We start from the raw sequence: 20,330 nt of genomic DNA on the forward strand, positions 1-20,330 counted from the left end.
TCTCATGATACTGAGTGAGCTCTCATGAGATCTGGTGGGTTTATAGGGGGCTTTTCCCTCCTTCACTCTGCACCTCTTCTTCCTGCTGCCAAGTGAAGGATGTGTTTGCTTCCCCTTCCACCATGATTGTAAGTTTCCTGAGGCCTCCCCAGCACTGCAGAACCATCAGTCTATTAAACCTTTTTCCTTTATAAATTACCCAGTCTTAGGTATGTCCTTATAGCAGCATGACAGCAGACTAATACAGTAAATTGGTACCACAGACAGTGGGGTGCTGCTATAAGGATATCTGAAAATGTGGAAGCAACTTTGGAACTGGATAACAGGAAGAGGTTGAAACAGTTGGGAGGGATCAGAAGAAGATAGGAAAATGTGGGGAAATTTGGAACTTTCTAGAGACTTGTTGAATGGCCTTGACCAAAATGCTGATAGTGATATGGACAATGAAGTCCAGACTGAGGTGGTCTCAGATGGAAGTGAGGAACTTGTTGGGAGCTGGAATAAGGGTGATTCTTGCTATGTTTTAGCAAAGTGGCAGCATTTTGCCCCTGCCCTAGAGATCTGTGGAACTAGAAACTTGAGAGAGATTATTTAGGGTATCTGGTGGAAGAAATTTCTAAGCAGCAAAGCATTCAAGAGGAAGCAGAGCATAGAAGTTTGGAAAATTTGCAGCCTGAACATGGAATAGAAAAGAAAAACCCATTTACCGGGGAGAAATTCAAGCCTGCTGCAGAAATTTGCATAAGTAACGAGGAGCCAAATTTTAACCTCCAAAACAATGGGGAAAGGTCTCCACGGTATGTCAAAAAACCTTCATGGCAGCCCCTCCCATCACAGATCCAGAGGCCTAGGAGGGAAAAATAGTTTCCTGGGCTGGCCCCAGGGACCCCTGCTGTGTGCAACCTAGGGACTTGGTGCCCTGCATCCCAACCGCTTCAGCTGTGGCTAAAAGGGGCCAGAGTACAGCTCAGGCTGTGGCTTCAGGGAGTGCAAGCCCCAAGCCTTGGCAGCTTCCATGTGGTGTTGAGCATGCAGGTACACAGAAGTCAAGAATTGAGGTTTGGGAACTTCTGCCTAGATTTCAGAGGATGTATGGAAATGCCAGGATGTTCAGGCAGAAGTTTGCTGCAGTGGTTGAGCCCTCATGGAGAACCTCTGCTAGGGCAGTGAGGAAGGGAAATATGGGGTCAGAGCCTCCACACAGAATCCTTACTAGGGCACTGTCTAGTGGAGCTGTGAGAGGAGAGCCCATGTCATCCAGACTCCAGAATGGTAGATCCACCAACAGCTTCCACCATGTACCTGGAAAAGCCACAGACACTCAGCACCAGTCTGTGAAAACAGCCAGGAGGAGGGGGCAGTACCTTGCAAAGCCACACAGGTGGAACTGCCCAAGGCCGTGGGAACCTACCTCTTGCATCAGTGTGACCTGGATGTGAGGCATGGAGTCAAAGGAGGTCATTTTGGAACTTTAAGGTTTAATGACTATCCTATTGGATTTCAGATTTGCATGGTGTCTGTAGCCCCTTTGTTTTTGCCAATTTCTCTCATTTGGAATGAGTATATTTACCCAGTGCCTGTATCCCCATTGTATCTAGGAAGTAACTAACTTGATTTTGATTTTACAGGCTCATAGGAGGAAGAAACTTGCCTTGTCTCAGATGAGACTGTGGACTTGGACTTTTGAGTTAATTCTGGAAAGAGCTAAGACTTTGGGGTACTGTTGGAAAGGCATGATTGTGTTTTAAAATGTGAGGACATGAGATTTGGGAGGGGCCAGGGTGGAATGATATGGTTTGGCTTTGTGTCTGCTCAAATCTCATCTTGAATTGTACTTCCTGTAATCCCCATGTGTTGTGGGAGGGATGCAGTGGGAGGTAACTGAATCATTGGGGTGGTTCCTCCCATGCTGTTCTTGTGATAGTTAGTTCTCACGAGATCCGGTGGTTTTATAAGGACCATCACTTATAAGGGTTTTCCCCCTTCGTTCAGCACTTCTCCTTCGTGCCACATGTGAAGAAGGATGTGTTTGCTTCACATCCACCTGACTGTAAGTTTCCTGAGGCCTTCCCAGCCCTACAGAACCATGAGACAATTAAACCTCTTTCTTTTATAAATTACTCAGTCTTGGGTACGTCCTTACAGCAGTGCGAGAACAGACTAATACAACTAGTGAGTGACAAGGCTGGAATTTGAAACCAGGGCTGTATGATTCCAGAGGCCTGTTACTGGTTATCAAACTTTGGCACCCAAGGTCACCTGCAGGGCTTATTAAACACAGATTGCTGGACCCCACTTCCAGAGTTTTTGGTGCAGTAGGTCTGGGTGGGGCCAGAGCATCTGCCTTTCTAGCAAGTTCCAGGTGCTGCTGCTGGTGCAACACCAGACTTTGAAAGAAGCTTTCCCAGCAGCTTTTGGACTCTCATGGCCATAAAAATCACCTGGGAACTTTTGTTTGTTCATTTGAGCAGATCTTCTGGCCCATTCCAGAAGATATGGATTTGGTAAATCCAAAACAGGGCCCAGGAATCTGCACTGTAAACCAGCAAATCCAGTGATTCTCAGAGGATCAGTGTCCACCCTTTGAGAAAGAATGTAGTTCCCACTTCCTTGAAGACCCACGAGGTCCTCAGCTTTGATGGCACATTGGAACCACCCGGGAAATTTTCAGAAATTTGAAGCTGAACTGATGTCTGGGATTCACCCTGAAAGATTCTAATTTCAGGTAGTGTGGGGAGAGGATGACCTGAGCCACTGGGTTTAAAAAAATTCTCATCAGGGTGACTCTAACATGTAGATAAATTTGAGAACCACCAGCACCGCTCAAAATAATAAGCTACTAGAGGCTGGTGACCATGTGCAAAATTCCGCAGCACTTAGGTAGCAGAGCCTGGGGGCCCCGGGAGTTCTAGTTCTTCCCCAGCACTCAGAAAGGGTCCGCCTCCTGACTAAGACCTTTTCCAGCCCAAAAGCCTGTGCATTTTTCCAGACAACTCATCAAAATTAGCACACATTCATTCACTTACTCATTTATTCATGGACAAAATGGCCATGTGGAGGCCGGATAAGCTGTGAGGGCACTGGGCCAGGTTGCCTAAATCGGACCCCAGCTTCAGCACTTGCTGGGAATGTGACACCCTGCACATTCGTTATGGGATGCCTGGCTTTCCTTATTGGAAAACCTTACCTCCTAGGCTTGTTGTGAGGAATAAGTGAGTCACTGCAGATGGAGATCTTATAGCTCTAAATTAGTGTGTTTTATAATCAATCATCGAAGAACTCTCTATCCAGCAACTACCACGTGTCAGGCACGGGGTACAACGGAATAAAACACAAGGTCCCTTATCTCATTGAGCTGACAATCAAGGAGCAGAAAGTGACAATATGTCATGTGAAGGTAATAAGTTACTGCGTTTCTCAGAACCTCTCAAATGCCCAGGAGCACGCTAAGTAAGGGCAGCTGGACATCCTGTCCTGTGGGGTATCACAGATGAGGGGTGTCAGTGAGGGAAGTGTGGCGGGTCAGGACGCTCATTCACCAGCTCGCTGCTTTGGTACCCGCCGCCTTCATGCTGTCGGGTTAAATCTTTCCAAGAAGGCACCCTTGATCTCTCTCTTCCTCTTCCCCTTTGCTCCTTCCTTCTCTGCCTCCCGCAACTGCTCCCAGGGATATGTCCCACTGTCGCTAGTGTTTCAGTTTCTCCTGCAGGATTTCCGTTTGGGGGTGGGGTGGTGGGCAGCAGGGTGGGGCGCAGAAGCACACATCATGGGGAGGCAGCGGTGGCAGGAGCTAGGGCCGCAGGGTCCGTCTGATAGGGAGAATGGAGCAGATTGAAGGTCGCATCTTTTCTCTTTTAACCCTGAAGGCATCTCCCAGCCAGCACTGGGGGGCGCGGGCCCCTTAATTTCCTAAAAGTCAGTGCCCCTGCGAGACCTCGCTGGCCATTCCTGCAGTGTCCCGTCTGGCAGCGCACGGTGATCTCCGGGGGGCGCCTCTCCCCACTCACGGCCCCAGGCCGCTCCCCTCGCCGCGCTTGGAGCTCCGACGCCGGGTCGCCGTGCAGCGCGGTTCCGCAGGGCCTCGGCAGGTGTCACTGTGGTCTGGGGAGTGAGCGTCTGCGAACCCCTGGAAGGCTGGGCGCCGCCTGATGCGGTGTTGGGGGATGGGAGTACTGAGGAGCACGAAACCGAGCCTTAAGCAACCGCGGTGCCCAGACAGAGACTGTTCCCGTTGCAGTGGAGGCAGGGGGCCTTTTGGAGAAGCAGGGAGAGATCTGGATTTGACTCTTCCCGGTCTAGTGGGATCTCCGGTGCCGCTGCTCCCCCGACCTACTTGGAGCCGGCAGGTGGATGATTTTCCAAAGGCAGTGTGATCCCGGGGATGCAGATCTCGCGTCCGCACCCTAGAGTTTCTGATTAGGAACTAGTGGGTCGACGCCCAGGAATTTGTAGCTTTAGCGCCTCTGCTGTCACAATGGGTGCAGTTCCTGCTTCGAAAAACACAAAATAAGAGAATCAATCAGATTAAGTCAATTTGCTGGAGGTTTTCCCAAACATCTGTGTTCTGTTTCAAAATATGTTTCACAGGTAATTAGGAAATTACATTAGTAATTTTACCTCCAAAGGGCAGGAAGTGGCCATTCCCACTCCTGATCCTATGGCTCACTCCCCCGCATCTTTGCAGGGCCTGCTGTCGACTCATTCAGGCCTCCACTCAAATGTCATTTCCCAATAATCTTCTCTGATGACACTACCCAAGAAAAGCGCTCCCTCTCCATCAATTCCCACCACCTTACTTTGCTATTAAATATTATTGTTATGCATAACACTCATCAATATCTAAAAATTTTGTCACCCATTGTCCTTTTAAGTTCTTCCCTCTAATAAAGACTTTTTGGTCACACTTAGGTTTCCTAGAAAATGAAAATAATCACTTCTAATACAAAACAATGTCAGTGTGAACATGTGGTATTTGATTTTCTGTTCCTGCATTAGTTTGCTTAGGATGATAGCCACCAACTCCATCCATATTCCCGCAAAAGATGTGATCTCATTCTTTTTCATGGCTGCATAGTATTCTGTGGTGTATATGTACCACATTTTCTTTATCCAATCTGTCATTGTTGGGCAATTAGGTTGATTCCATGTGTTTGCTATTGTGAATGGTGCTGCAATGAACAGTGTGCATGTGTCTTTATGGTAGGATGATTTATATTCCTCTGGGTATATACCCAGTAATGGGATTTCTGGGTCGAATGGTAGTTCTGCTTTTAGCTCTTTGAGGAATCACCATATTGCTTTCCACAATGGTTGAACTAATTTATACTCCTACCAACAGTGTATAAGTGTTCCCCTTTCTCGGGAACCTCACCAGCTTCTGCTTTTGTTTTGTTTTGTTTTGTTTTTCTTGATTTTTAGTAATAGCCATTCTGACTAGTGTGAGATGCTATCTCATTGTGGTTTTGATTTGCATTTCTCTAATGCCCGGTAATATTGAGCTTTTCCCATATGCTTTTTGGCTGCATGTGTGTCTTTTGAAAAGTGCCTGTTCGTGTATGACATAGATTTAAAATATAGGTGTGGCTTGCACCTATAATCTCAGCTACTGCAGAGGCTGAGGCAGGAGGATAACTTGAGACCAGACTTTTGAGACCAGCCTGGGCAACATAGCAAGACACTATCTCTAAAAATAAAACAAATTAGCTGGGTGTGGTGGCATGCACCTGTAGTCCCAGCTACTTGGGAGGCTGAGGCAGGAGGATGTTTTTTTCCAAATTTGTCTTTGTTGTAGGTGGTGTTTGGTTTTCTTTTTCATTTTATAGAATTAAACAGTTGTAGAAGAGTCACAATCATATGCTAGACCACTGCCTATTTTAGATTTTGTTCCTGGCTACTTATTTTACCTTTTATTATTTAAAATTCAACTTATAGTAGACTTAAAAATATTTGGCAACCAAATCTCTATTTCTGTGCATCAGTACAATAAGGTAAGTATAAAGTCACATCGTGCAATAAAATTTCTCTTCTTAAAAGGTGGAAACTTTCCTTTCTTGGTGTGTTTATTAATCTCTTATAATACAGTTGCATTATAAATCACTCCATAAAATACAGATATCTTATACACCTTTGCTGTTCTATCAACTATAACTTATTTACATTGAGCTCCGTTGTGTCTGGAGTTGGTTCCTTTCAGTGGGTTCTTGGTCTCGCTGACTTCAAGAATGAAGCTGTGGACCTTTGTGGTGAGTGTTACAGCTCTTAAAAGTGGTGTGGACCCAAAGAGTGAGCAACAGCAAGATTTATTGTGAAGAGTGAAAGAACAAGCCTTCCACAACATGGAAGGGGACCCCTGCTGGCTCGGGTGGCCAGCTTTTATTCCCTTAATTTGTCCCCGCCCATGTCCTGCTGATTGGTCCATTTTACTGAGCACTGATTGGTGCATTTTACAAACCTCTAGCTAGCTACAGAATGCTGATTGGTGCTTTTTACAATCCTAGCTACAGAGTGCTGATTGGTGCATTTTACAATCCTCTTGTAAGACAGAAAAGTTCTCCAAGTCCCCACTCGACCCAGGAAGTCCAGCTGGCTTCACTTCTCACCATCTTAAAGTATCAGATTTAAAGATTTTACATTTGTATTCGATTTAGAAATTAGAACTTCGAATAATTTGGAACTTATTCATGATTAACTCACAAAAATTAACACCAACATTTTCCCTGTACACCATTCACCCTCATAGACATACAAAATTTAATAGATACTTTCAGTGTTTCCAAATCAGAGGCATCCTGGAAGCAGATTTCTAGATCATAAAATTGCAAAACTGGAATTCAAAGGGACCTTAAAGTTCCAGAAGAACTTCTCAAGAATATAAAATATCTTCTCCTAAGCTCCGTTGGTTTGTCCTACAGTATTTCAGTCTCATAAAGTTCAGAGAATAACCTGGGCAGAGCTATTTTCAGCAGAAAGAACAGATTGAGTGATTAAATAGCACAATCCAGTGCTACTGTTGCCTAGAGGATATTTCAGAATGTTCCCCATGAAGCCTTGGCTCCAGGCATAGAGATATGGATGTCTTCAGCTCAAATTCCAAGCAAGAGGTTATTCTTTCAGTCAGTAGGATTTTGGGGCTCTTCTTTCCACTTTCTAGGTGAAAACATGCAAAGAGTACGGTTTCTGAAAGGAGGAAACACACTCATCTGAGCAAAGGAGTATGCATCTCCCTCCTTCCCACCACGGCCCCGTGTTGTCATGGGTCACTGGGTAAGGATTCATGGTGAATTTGCCCATGTGTCTGAACCTGCTGTGGAAGTGTTTTCACTGGTTTCCTAGTGTGACGACACCAAGACTCACATTAGAACCCATTACAGAAGTCATGTCGAATAAAAATGAACTCCAAAGCTGAGGCTGATGTACCTTCCACCCACTGAACCACAAAAAAGAATTCTCATTTCTCTTACCAACTGGATCAATGAATTTGACCAAGAAAGAATGATGTTTTTGGGTGAGATGGAAGAGAAGGGAAGTTGCTGTTTTTGTTTTTGTTGTTTGTTTTGTTTTGAAGGAGGTTGTTTGCTAAGGATCAGATGGTGGTTACCGCAACATTGTGTGTGATGTTGGGGAAGGGCTTCCAAAGAGGCTCAGAGCAAAGCTGGAATTGCCGGGAGTCTGAACCATGGCTGATTCCCAGCTGCTCAGGTCTGCCTCATCAATGCCCTGGTCTAACAAGCCCCCTTCTCTCCCACCGCCATCTCACGTGCCTCTCATGGTCCATGGGCCTGAATTGTTACTCAATAGCTGCATCTGTACAAACAGCTACTGTATAAAAGTTATGATTTTTGTCTACACAAATATGTGGAAGCAACAAAATTTAGTTCTCACTACAGAATAAGATTTCTGCCATTCTTAAAGCTTTTTTCTGTTTCTAAAAAAAAAAAAAGTTAAATTTTTCTACAGCAGAAGTAGATTTATACTGAAGCAAAGAAATAATAAAGCTTAAGGTTCGGAGGTATGCATTTGTACAACTTCTTCCAAGAGCTGTAAAATTTGAAAAAATAAGATATTTTAACTGTAGTCAGTTAAGACCACTGTCTTTTCTGCTTTAACTTACCCTTTAATGACTTCTTATATCTGGTGGCATTGGAGTAGCCAAAGACATTTTTGGGATCCAGTTAAGGGAAAGCTGAATGACAGATACATTTTGTTTGGGTTTTATGAGATTGTATTGATTTGGTTCACAATTATTTCACGTAGGAAGAACTTAGGCTGAGTTATATTGATTGTCCCAGTGTGGGAAGGGTTTTTATGAATATACCTGTGGTCCACGGTGGTTCTCCTGGGAGTGTGAGCCAAAGGTGCCCCAAACCAAAATATGCAAGCAATGAAGGAGAAATAAGGTTTAAAATGTATGAAGTCAGAAGCTAGTCTGCATGAAACGTGTACAGTCATCAGAAATGTAATATTTAAGTAGCGGACTTAGTGCTCATTGATGCTGGGTCAAAGTAGTCCTATCTGGTCAGGAAATAAAAATTTGAAAAAATTCATAATGAGCCTCCACAACAATGACATCCATGATTCTGAAGTGTTTTTGATTTATAGTATTTAAAATTAGTCACTCCCTAAAATCATAAACTCACATTTGAAAAAAACAACTTAATAGAGGTTTTCCTAAATTTGATGTCAATCTGAAAGATTTACATGGCATTAAGGATACTCAGCTGCTTTTATTTGGCAGCACAGAAATCATCATATAAAAAGTGTGCAGGCAAAATGTAGACAAAACTAATGTTGGGCTGGTCAGTCAATTACTATGTATGTATATACAGTAATATATTCATTAATATTTTAATAATTATATACAAATTACATGATGCCATATTTCTGGATGTCGTGACATTTGTGATATTTGTCAACTTTTAAAAATTTATGGCCAAGTGCAGTGGCTTACGCCTGTAATCCCAGTACTTTGGGAGGCTGAAGCAGGTGGATCACTTGAGGTCAGGAGATCAAGACCAGCCTGACCAACATGGGGAAACCCCATCTGTACTAAAAATACAAAATTAACCAGGCATGGTGGCGCATGCCTGTAATCCCAGCTACTTGGTAGGCTGAGGCAGGAGAATTGCTTGAATCTGGGAGGCAGAGGTTGTAGTGAGTTGAGATTGCACCAATGCATTCCAGCCTGGGCAACAAGAGTGAAACTCCGTCTCAAAAAACAAAAAAAAAAATTGTCCTTGGTTATGATCTCATTTCTCATTCTAAATCATCACTTTTATAACCCACCCCCACCTACGTATTAAGATTCCACTGTCCAGGATGGACAAAAACAGGTAAGCAACTCCTCCTACAGGAACCTTTCTTAGCAAGCCTAAGACAAGAGGCAACACCACCCTACTAGCTAATCAGAATGGGAAAGAAAAAGTAGATCAAAAGAAGGAGAAACTAGAGAGAAAAGGAAGTAGTACAGAAACTCAAGCTAAACAGGTGAAAGAGGGCCAGCAGAAAGATGAAGACCCAATAATAGTTACTAACTAGAGGGAGACATATAAAGCAAAATATTAGGAAAATGTAGAGTAAAACAGACTAAACATTTTAGAGGGTTTTCTAACTCTCTGCCAGGCCTTTCCCAGATGGCAACTGAACCATTTGTTTAAATTAAGTCTTGCCTAAATTATAAGGAGCTGAGCTAATTTTCAATGTCAAGAATTCTTGGAATAGAGCCACAGGAGGTGGGAGAATGTACAGTAATGTGGAGGGGTTGGGGGAGAAGCGAAACATTTGTCAGCTGAGGGTTTCTGGGATCCTTCACTCATGTTTAAAACAATGGCCGGCCTCCAGAAGCCAGCCACTTCATCATTATTATAGTGTTGAAGCCTAGTTGTGTGAAATATTCGGCGTCTTGAATGGAAAACTTCTTTTTTAAAAATTCCCCTGAAATAAATGTCATGGAGGAAAAGTGAAGGCTCAGGTAGCAGCCTTGTAGGTGGCTTTCTCCTCCCACTTCCTTGTTTTATAGATTTTATCAAGTTCTTTGAATTAGAAATAATTTTTAAAACAAGTAGGCAACCTGCAAGGTTAAAAATTAAGATAAAATTGACATTATTTTTGTTAAAGAGTCATAAACAGTCACATATAGAAATAAGAATTTCCTGGCCTTACAAAATAGATTCCTAAATTTCTATGTTGATGACACAGGATTTGAGATGAGCTATTAAAAGAGAGTGAAGAAAACATCCTGGAAATGGGCAGAAACCACAGGGGCTACTTCTGAATATCCGTGAAAGAGAAGCACCCGCTGGATAAGGACAAATGATCAGATTTCACCCTCTTCAAACTGTCTGTTCCTTTGCCCCTGAAAACAGCTCTTGGGGCTGTCCCCACACCCTTTCCAGCATCTCCAGTTCATCCGAGTCCTTGGTCAGATAGCTTCCTTCACACCCACCTGCCCCAGCTGTGTCTTTCAAAAACACTCAGATGCTGCAGCCAAGCCGGGATTTTTTTTTTTTTTTTTTAACTTTCAGTTTTTATTGAGAAGTAAATTAGGAGTTGGGAAAAATCCCAACTTAACTTTCCTAAATACTGTCACTAAGTGGCCACGGGTGATTGCTTGAAAACTGCAGCTGCCAGATGACAGGTCTGCACAGAACAACCTGGGGTGGTCAGCAAACCTCCAAAGGGTCAGCCATTTGGCACCACTCCACCGCCACACCAAACCTCCTGGATCTGTGAAATTTGGATCAGAACTACCTAAACAGCTTCTCTATTGGCTTTTCTGGGCTAAAGGGACAAGAATGGTAATTGTTGAAAGCTAATGATGATGATGTCTAACAGAAAATCACCTGCCCATGTACACATCAAGTTGGATCAGGTTCTGGGGACTGTTCACCTAGTGCCAATGACTTTTAGAGTATCTCAGTGCCATAGGCAGGGGCATTTCAGCTCTTTAAATTCCTGCAGTGCATATGAAGGCAGTGTGACATATTGAAAGGAAATTGAACCCAGTTTCAGGTCTGCCTCTATTGCCTACCTGTAAGCAGTGCAAAGGTCGGGAAGTCACTCCATCTCTGGAAGCCTTAATATACCCATCTGTAAAAGTGGGGGAAAATATAGCAACATATGCACTTCAAAGGGTAGTTAAAGACATCAAAGTCAATAATGTTGACAGAGGATTTTGAGATTTCTATACAAATTGAAATAGAACATATTATACCAATGAAAGGTTCTTTATTACTAATGCCTGGAGTATGGTCTTGATCTGCAGACCCTGCTGAAGCAGCCATATCTGCTCTTGCCAAAGGCATTTCAGCAGGTCAGGAGCTGTGGTGTGGAATTCCTTGGATCAATGAGATTCTTTCAGTTAAAGAGTCAGTAGTAGTATTTGCAAAGTCCTTTAAGACTTTGAAAGGAATTTGGAGGTCTCTGATTTGCCACAAGTTTGGCCTGAATCTCAACCAGCCTCATATACAAGCATCATGATTGATAAGCATGTATTGATAATGCGTGAGTGATGGAATGAATGAACACACAAGAACGCACAGAAAATCTTAGCTAGCCTGCAGGGTTGGCTACCGGCCCTCTTTGTTTTGACTCCATAATTATAATGAAGTAAATGACAGGAGAGCATCACTAACCTATGGAAGTGTCGTCATTTCCTACTCTGAGGACAGATTTTCCTTGTTTAATTGTTTGTTCCTGTTAGATTGTTATTAAGCCTAATGGTAGTTTTCTGTTAAGTTCTATCTTGCTTACTTGACTTTAAACCTTCCAAGCAAAAGGGCATCTGTTTTCTCATTCTTACTTTGATCTGTTGCTGGGGAGTGTTCACTTAGTGCCAATGACTTTTAGAGTATCTCAGTGCCATAGGCAGGGGCATTTCAGCTCTTTAATTTCCTGCAGGGTATATAAAGGCAGTGTGGCATAGTGAAAGGAAATTGAACCCAGTTTCAGGTCTGCCCCTATTGCCTACCTGTAAGCAGTGCAAAGGTCGGGAAGTTGCTCCATCTCTGGGAGCCCCAATATACCCATCTGTAAAAGGGAGGAAGATACAGCACCATACGTACTTCAAAGAGTTAAAGACATCAAAGTCAATAATGCTGAACATTCCTTCATGGGGTGAAATAGGAAAGTAATTGCCAGCAATAGTGAAACAGACCACAAAGCTCTCAGGCAGGGAAAACTGAGGAATTAGAAAACAAGGAGACCTTGTTTATTTTTGTATTTGTCTTTTCAAATTATAAAAGTAATACATGTTATAGAAAATGTGTACAAAAAGTAAAGTAAAAGAGACAGAAATCACTGTTAACATATGGGCACTTTCCTCCCAGTTTTTTTTTTTTCCCTACAATGCCTTTGTCATAGCTCAAGTTAGTTGTTTATTCATTTAGTAAATAATTTTGGTGTGGCACCTATGTAACGGGCACCATGCTGGGCAGGCACTTATTTGGAAGACACTGGTGAACAGGACAGTTTGACCCAATGTTGTATTACTTTCTTCAGGGCTTCTCCCAGAGCATCATGAGCTCTGTCTGCAAAGTTGTGCTCAATTATCTTCCTATGTGGATTGTTTACTAAGAATCGCATCCGTCTCTGAGGCGCATGAAACTCTCTGTTCATTTGTTCCTTATGATAAAGCTATAACCATCTTAATACATCTAGTCCATGAAGGATAAGACCCCTGAGTTCTGACAGTTACAATTGCCTTGGCCCAGCTGGCTCATCTTTTTCTGTGGAAGAGACAGAGAGACAGAGACAGAGAGGGAGGGAGGGAGGGAGAGAAACGGCATTGTTTTTATCCTTGCTCACATGACATGGAATTGTTCTCTACGGTATTCCCTCAGTCCTAGTCTCAGAATTTTATAGGCTTTCCTATTAGAATATTCCCACAAATGGTGAATCAAAGAAGAGAATGAAAGAGAAGTATTTTCTTTCTAAATTATTCATGTCTAAGAATACGGGTACAGATCAGACTGCAAAACCATTAAAAATGACTCTCCCTAGGATGTAGCAAATACCTCCACCCCCAGTCAAAAGTCAATTAACTTCCCACTGACTTAAGTGGCCTCCCCAGCCACAGAAAGGGCTCTCCCTCATTTTCCTTTGTACCCAGGCCTCCCTCCAGCCCTTGAATGAAATGATCTAAACATTTGTACACAATCAAGCTCTGAGTACAGTGTTCACAGCGGGGAGGGCTGAACAGAGGAGAGGCAAGAGATGCACAACGACCATCTCAGTGCCAGGGATCCATCCTGGGAAATTTCTGAAAGTTCCCCCACTTTTTTAGAGAACAATATTTTCTAAGTCCCCTTGTTCAATACAAAAGCACCTTTTGAGTTCAGATTTTCAAAAAGTTATATTCAGTCTTTTCATATTACAGATGTCAATGGACATATGTATTGAGATGAAAATTTCCAGTATGTAGATGATTTGTTGCTAAAATTTTAAAGAGATTTATTGTCTTCTGTCACTCATTTTAGTTCAGGATAGCAATGCTTTAGTTCAGGAGAGCAATAGTAATGCTTATAAGACAAGTCTTAAAAAAAAAAAGACAAGTCTTACTCCCTGAGAAAGAGTAATTGGAAATTAAAAATATACATACGTGTGTGTGTGTGTGTGTGGTGTGTGTGTGTGTGTGTGTGTGTATATATATATATATATATACACACACACACAGTTGACCCTTGAACAATGCAGAGGTTAGGGGTGCCCACCAACACACAATTTAAAATCCATGTATAACTTTTGACTCCCTGAAAACTAATGGCCTACTATTGACTGAAAGCTTTACCAATAACATAAACAGTCAACACATATTTTGTATGTTATACATATTGTAGACTGTATTCTTAAAATAAGCTGGATAAAAAGTTAAGAATATCGTAAGGAAGATAAAATGTCATTACTCTTCATTTGAGTGGATTGTCATAAAAGTCTTCATTGTCACCATCTTCATGTGGAGTAGTTTGAGGAAGAGGAAGAAAAAGAGAAAGGATTGGTCTTGCTGTCTCAGGCATAGGAGAGGCAGACAAAAATCTACATATAAGTGGACCCTCATGGTTCAAACCCTTGTTGTTTAAGGATCAACTGTATGTGTATACACACATTATAGATAGGTGGATAGATAGATACATAGAGAGATAGACACATACATATACTATGTGTAAAAGTATACAATTATACATACGTTTAATATATGTAATATATATGTAGCATATATTACACATATGTATAATTGTATACTTTTTTCCTTTTGATAAAATATAATAGAATTCTTGATATTTCAAGTTTTTAATGAAAGATCTCCTAAGGCAATGGAATGGCTCCCTGTGCAAGTCCATTGGCCATCTACGTCAGAATCACCCAGGAAGATTTTTTTCTTTAATGTAGATTCAGGGTTTTTCATTTCTAGAGACTGACTTAGGGAGGTCTGGAATTTGTATTTTAAACATCAGCTCATTTTCACGCCCAGCTTGATTTGAGAACCACAATTTAATGAAATATATTTACTCAGTCGTGGAAAAAAAAAAAGCAAAACCATATGCCAGGCTTTAGTTTTCTAAAATAATAGTGGCAATGGCTATCACTGAGTTACTGTTAGGTTCCCGGCCCTGTGCTAGGTATTTCTGTTATATTATCTTGAATTAAACACTTGTTGAGAACCTATTATTGCTTTGATTTGAGGTCATCTGACCTAAGTCAAGAGTTTTTCTCTGGCTTTAGGAGGATGGTTTTTAAACCAGACCATATCTGAACAGTCTGTTAAAGTGTGCCTTGCTCTCTTTAGTTTGGGTTTCTTTTGGTGAGGTGCACAAAGAAGAGTTGTAATAGACTGAAAGACTCTCAAATATGTAGCTGTTAAATAACATTGAAAATGGTAGAAAGTACATAGTTAAGACACAAAAGAGTGGAGTACAGTTTTGGTAAGTGAGCTGATAGTCTATCTTTAGCAGTGTTATAGATTCCTTCTGTGATGCTGATAGCAAGCCTAGTAAATGCCTTACTAGAGAGATATAGAAATATATTTAGATAGATCAGGCCGGGCGCGGTGGCTCAAGCCTGTAATCCCAGCACTTTGGGAGGCGGAGACGGGTGGATCATGAGGTCAGGAGATCGAGACCATCCTGGCGAACACCGTGAAACCCCGTCTCTACTAAAAAAAAAAAATACAAAAAACTAGCCGGGAGAGGTGGCGGGCGCCTGTAGTCCCAGCTACTCGGGAGGCTGAGGCAGGAGAATGGCGTGAACCCGGGAGGCGGAGCTTGCAGTGAGCTGAGATCCGGCCACTGTACTCTAGCCCGGGCTACAGAGCGAGACTCCGTCTCAAAAAAAAAAAAAAAAAAAAAAAAAAGAAATATATTTAGATAGATCAATAGTTTCATCTCTTTTCATATAGAGATCTATACATTTATATATATATTTCCTTGTTCATTTCAATAATATAACTATGTAACTGTGCTGATTTTGGTGGTTAGAACTGTTATTATTTTTATATCTAAGGTACAGCCATTTGCAAGTTGGTTTATTGTTAATTATAAGCTATATTCCAAAGACCAATTTCAGGGCATGGTCTTTATCTTTTTGAGAATAACCCAGTTTGCTAAAGGTAACATTAGTTGTTACTGCAAGTAGAATTAGAATATAAGTCCATCCTTATGCTGTCTCAATCACCTTGTTGGAGCCCACGTGATTTTTTGGTCTACGACATGAATGCTACCCTCCATCCTGACTGTCAAGTCAAAGCATTTGAGACTAGATAGAAAAAAACTGCCATACCCAGTTTGCCCTTTCAACCCCAATAATGCAGTATAGAAGCTATTTACTTTTCAAAGGTTTAGCAAGCATTGGTTTTTAGAATATCTGATCTCAGCAGCACTTTAGGGTTGTAAAAGAATGGATTTTCAGTCTGTGTGATTCTAAAGGCTCTTAACATCCCCCATATGGTCTGCGTTGTTTTGAGTACATCTTCTATGAATGTTGCTCAAATGGAGACCATCAAAATTCACGGGTCCTGGGCGATTTCTCCCCAGTGAAATAGAGAACTGGGATCTGTTTAAAAACTTAAAAGTTTTCAGCCATTATAATCCTGGCTAAATGTTAAGCATGAGGAAATCAGAACAATCTTCCTCTTATCTATTCAGACAGCTAAACTAATGGGCACAAAGTTATTTTCTGGTAATGAAGAGCTGTCTCTTGGACAGTGGTATAATTGACTCAACAAACACTGATTGCATGGCTACCATGTGCCAGCAACTGGTCTAGACACTTGGGAAACGTCAAGGAACAAAGAGACAAAGATCGTTTGTCTCCAGAGCTTTTATACTAAAAGTTTTATGTATTAAACCCTATCGCATCCTTGGCTATTTGGAAATATCAATGGCATATTCCATTGGTCTATAAGTTGCAAACCAGTAATCAGAATTGTTAGTATAAACTTGCCTCCCTTACCTCAAATAATTCAGATACATTGAGTGTATTCACAGCTATATGTGAAATGTTTTATTGTTCATGAGATGTCAACTCCTAAGAGTTGTACTCACTTTGTACTCACTTTGCCTTACAAAGAGTATTCAAAAGGACCACTGACTGACATGGTTAGTAATAGCTAAGGTGATTCTAAAACTGACTCTATCATTCCTTTCTCTTACACTAAAAAACCAAATTTTTTGGTTTTTTGTTGGCAAAACTATATGTGGTATGATTACTATTTACTGTTACTATTGCACTGTGTGACTCCCATACTCATGTTAGTCTTCTAAAATGGAAAGCTCCTCTCCCATCCCATCCACCCCCATAAATCCTCCCCATCCAGTCAGTTCAACTTATCCTCCCCTCAAGGTTCCCATCTCATCCATGAAAACAACCCATTCTATGCTAACCCTTGTTCATTCCCCCTTCTCTGAATCCATCACACATTTAGAGTAGTCAATGATAGTCATCCATTTGTTTATTCAACATTTATTGATTGTCTACCCCGATCTGCTCCAGGCACTCCACAGTTAGATTTAATCATAAATTGTCTTGTAGGGTTTAACGATAATTGTGATATGTTTATCCTGTCTTTTCAACAAAATGTGCATTTTCCAATGTGACGAACCGTGTCTGAGGCCACCATTAGCCACACAGTGCTCTGTGTGAGCTGGAAAAGGAGCCTCTTCTGTGTGTGGTGTGGAGAGGGAGCTTCCAGCCCCTGCTTACCCCTCACCTGTGCACTTTCTGTCTGCACTGGAACACCTAAACAACCACATGAGAGAGCCCAAGCACTGAACACTGCCCCAGCAAAGGGAAGGCACCTCAAAGCTTGACAAATAACTCATTTTGTTTAAGATGTAGATAGTCCTCAATTATCATTAATAACAGAATGAATCTTCCTAGCTTTGGATTAGCCAGGCTCTCAATTTCAATTCCTATATTACAAGTCCGATGTAAGGACAGAACATCGAGTCTTTGTTAAGCACTCAGTTTTTATTGGGGTGATAATAAAATTTACCTTCCAAACCTGGACACTTGTGAGAGGAGGTGCACACCAAGACACCAAGAATTAACTGGGACTGTCACAGACAAACTGGGATGTATGCATCCTAATATCTACAGTAGTAAAATAAGGAGTGCCTCTCACTGCCCACTGTTTAAGATGGCATCAGCTCTAGTCTCTGACAAGATAGGGCAAAGGAGGACAACCTGCCTCCTACGTTAGGACAGGATAGGAGATCATTAAGGCCTGTAGCCAAGTGTTCATTGAGTTTTAGAGTCGAGTGGGCTGTGATGTGTCTAACATCTAGTCCTAAATAGTCATCATGCTCTCTACTACCCTGGCCCTTTTGGGTAAGTACTAGGACTTTCCAACGCAGCAAGAGGCTGCCCCACCAGCTTGCAAATCCTCCCTTGGGATCCCATTTTCAGCCCTGATCACTACCATCCACCATGATCATTTTAGCAGCTCAACACCCACAGAGGTGTGGTGGTATAACTCTCCAGAGAAAGAACCTCAGAGGAAAAGTCCTCTTTGTCCAATGAAGTAGCCTTTTGTATTCATTTGATAAATACTAATTGGATATCTGACTGTGAGAGAAAAACCCAGCTTCTTTCCATCCCATACTGGAGGTGGAAAGGGACTGAAACTACAGAGATCCTGTGATTTCTCTCTCCAAGGCAAAGGAAGAAGCTCCACCTTAAGAGGTCATGAAGGAAGCTTGGAAGAAAGTCAGGGTTATCTATTTCTTAGCAGCTTCTTTAATCTCAAGATCAAGAGATTTTCATTCAATTCCAGCTTCCTTCTAAGAAAGTTTCACTCTCTAAGTCTTTCAAACGTGGAGGACATCTTTCAGGAACTTTGAATCTATTTAAGGACATGCCAAAATATTTCTGACCCAGAATCTTTTTAGACTAAGAAACTCACATGCAATACACATACACAAGGTCCTCTATATTTACGCCTATATGTGTATCTCCTCTCTATACAAATAGACAAACACCTTTTATCTTGATAAAGAAAGCATGTTCTATTCATAGGAAAATAGTTGGGTCAGGCTTTCTGGGCTTTTTGTTTGTGCTCCACAGGGTGCCTAATAGCACTGCAGGGGCAGGCATCCAATGTCACGCCAGCCACCTACAGCATGCGTGGTGCCAGAGGCAGTGATGAGAGTACTAATTAGAGGGTGTCAGGAAACAGGAGGGAAGCAAGGGACACACACACACACAAAAGCATAAAACCTTCCATGAAGATGGAAAGTAAAGGGGGATGGGGTTCTCCTTTTTATTTTTGGTGGGAATTCTCTGCTTTTGGACTGTACTTCCTTCAAAAGAGTACTTTCTCATTTTACAGTTTACAGCAGAGCTGGGTTTGTAGAAATTGCTGGATCATCTTTTGAACATTGGCTACCTGCTTATAATAAACATTGTTTCAATCTGCTTTTATCTACGTGTACACCATGATGACACCTTCTACTCTATAGCAGCCATCACTGACAGAGCATATATTCAAGAGTCTTCATGAAGATGCCCCAGTGTTGTAAAATTTATCCTATGGTCTAGCACTGACTGTCTTCCTATGGGCCATTTGTAGCTTTGTGTTTTCGTAGACATTACATTTTTATTTAAGTGGTCCAAGCCCCCTCACCCTGGATGGTTATGTTGGTGGACAAAGTAGATACCCTGTTAAAACGGTGTCATTACTAATGCTACTGATACATGCAATGTCTTCCAACATCTAAAGATTTGGATGGTTCTGGTTATACACTTGACATTATTTTCCTGGATCTGATGTTGCCTATTTTCCCCTGCCAGCAGTTGTCGTCTTTTCTAGGTAAGCCTTTTACAACCCTATATGAATGTAAAAATCATCTAGGAATGTTAAAAAATACCAGTGCCTAAATCTCACTCTAGACCAGTGAAATCAGAGCCTTTGGAGAGGATGTCCAAGAATTGGTTTCTTTACAAGTTATCCAGATAATTCCAGTATTCAGCTGGGGCCAAGAACCACTAGCTGTCCTCATCACACCTGTGAGTGGTCTGCCTGGCCCCACTGTCTCCTCCTTTGCACAAAATGCCACCCACTGCTTAATCAGCCTCTTTATGATTCTTAATCAGATCACCAGGGCCGGGACCAGGGGGACCTGAATGAGACACAAAATTTAAGGAGACAGTCACTCTCTTGTCTCATCCTAGTCCTGGCCTGCAAACCAGCAGACCTTCACAGAACCTTGCACTTGATTGTCCTTGAACTAAAAGCATTTACCTCCTAATTTATCTCCCGCCATCTCCATCTAAACCTGCCTTATTTCCTCTACCTGGTTTGACAATCCTGTGTAGCAAATGTCATTTTAAGGAAATGAGACTTTTTTTTTTTTTAATTGCCTTTGGAGCCAGCACCAAACTATTAACTAAAAACATTGTTTGATTTTTGTTCTTTAATTTCATTTTAGGCTCAGGGGCACGTGTGCAGGTTTGTTACATAGGTAAACTCGTGTCATGGGGGTTTGTTGTACAGATTATTTTGTCACCCAGTACGAAGCCTGGTACCCGATAGTTGTTTTTTTGGTTTTTTTTTTTTTTTTTTTTGATCCTCTCCCTCCTCCCACCCTCACTCCTAAGTAGGCCCCAGTGTGTGTCATTCCCCTCTAGGTGTCCATGTGCTCCTACTTATAAGCAAGAACATGCTGTAGTTGGTTTTCTGTTTCTGTGTTAGTTTGCCAAGGATAATGACCTTCAGCTCCACCCATGTTCCTGAAAAGGACATGATCTCATTCTTTTTTATGGCTGCGTAGTATTTCACGGTGTATACATACCACATTTTCTTTATCCAATCTGCCATTGATGGTCATTTAGGTTGATTCCAT

This window comes from Macaca mulatta, chromosome 3 (genome assembly GCF_049350105.2).
Source record: "Macaca mulatta isolate MMU2019108-1 chromosome 3, T2T-MMU8v2.0, whole genome shotgun sequence".
In the NCBI taxonomy this organism is placed as follows: domain Eukaryota; kingdom Metazoa; phylum Chordata; class Mammalia; order Primates; family Cercopithecidae; genus Macaca; species Macaca mulatta.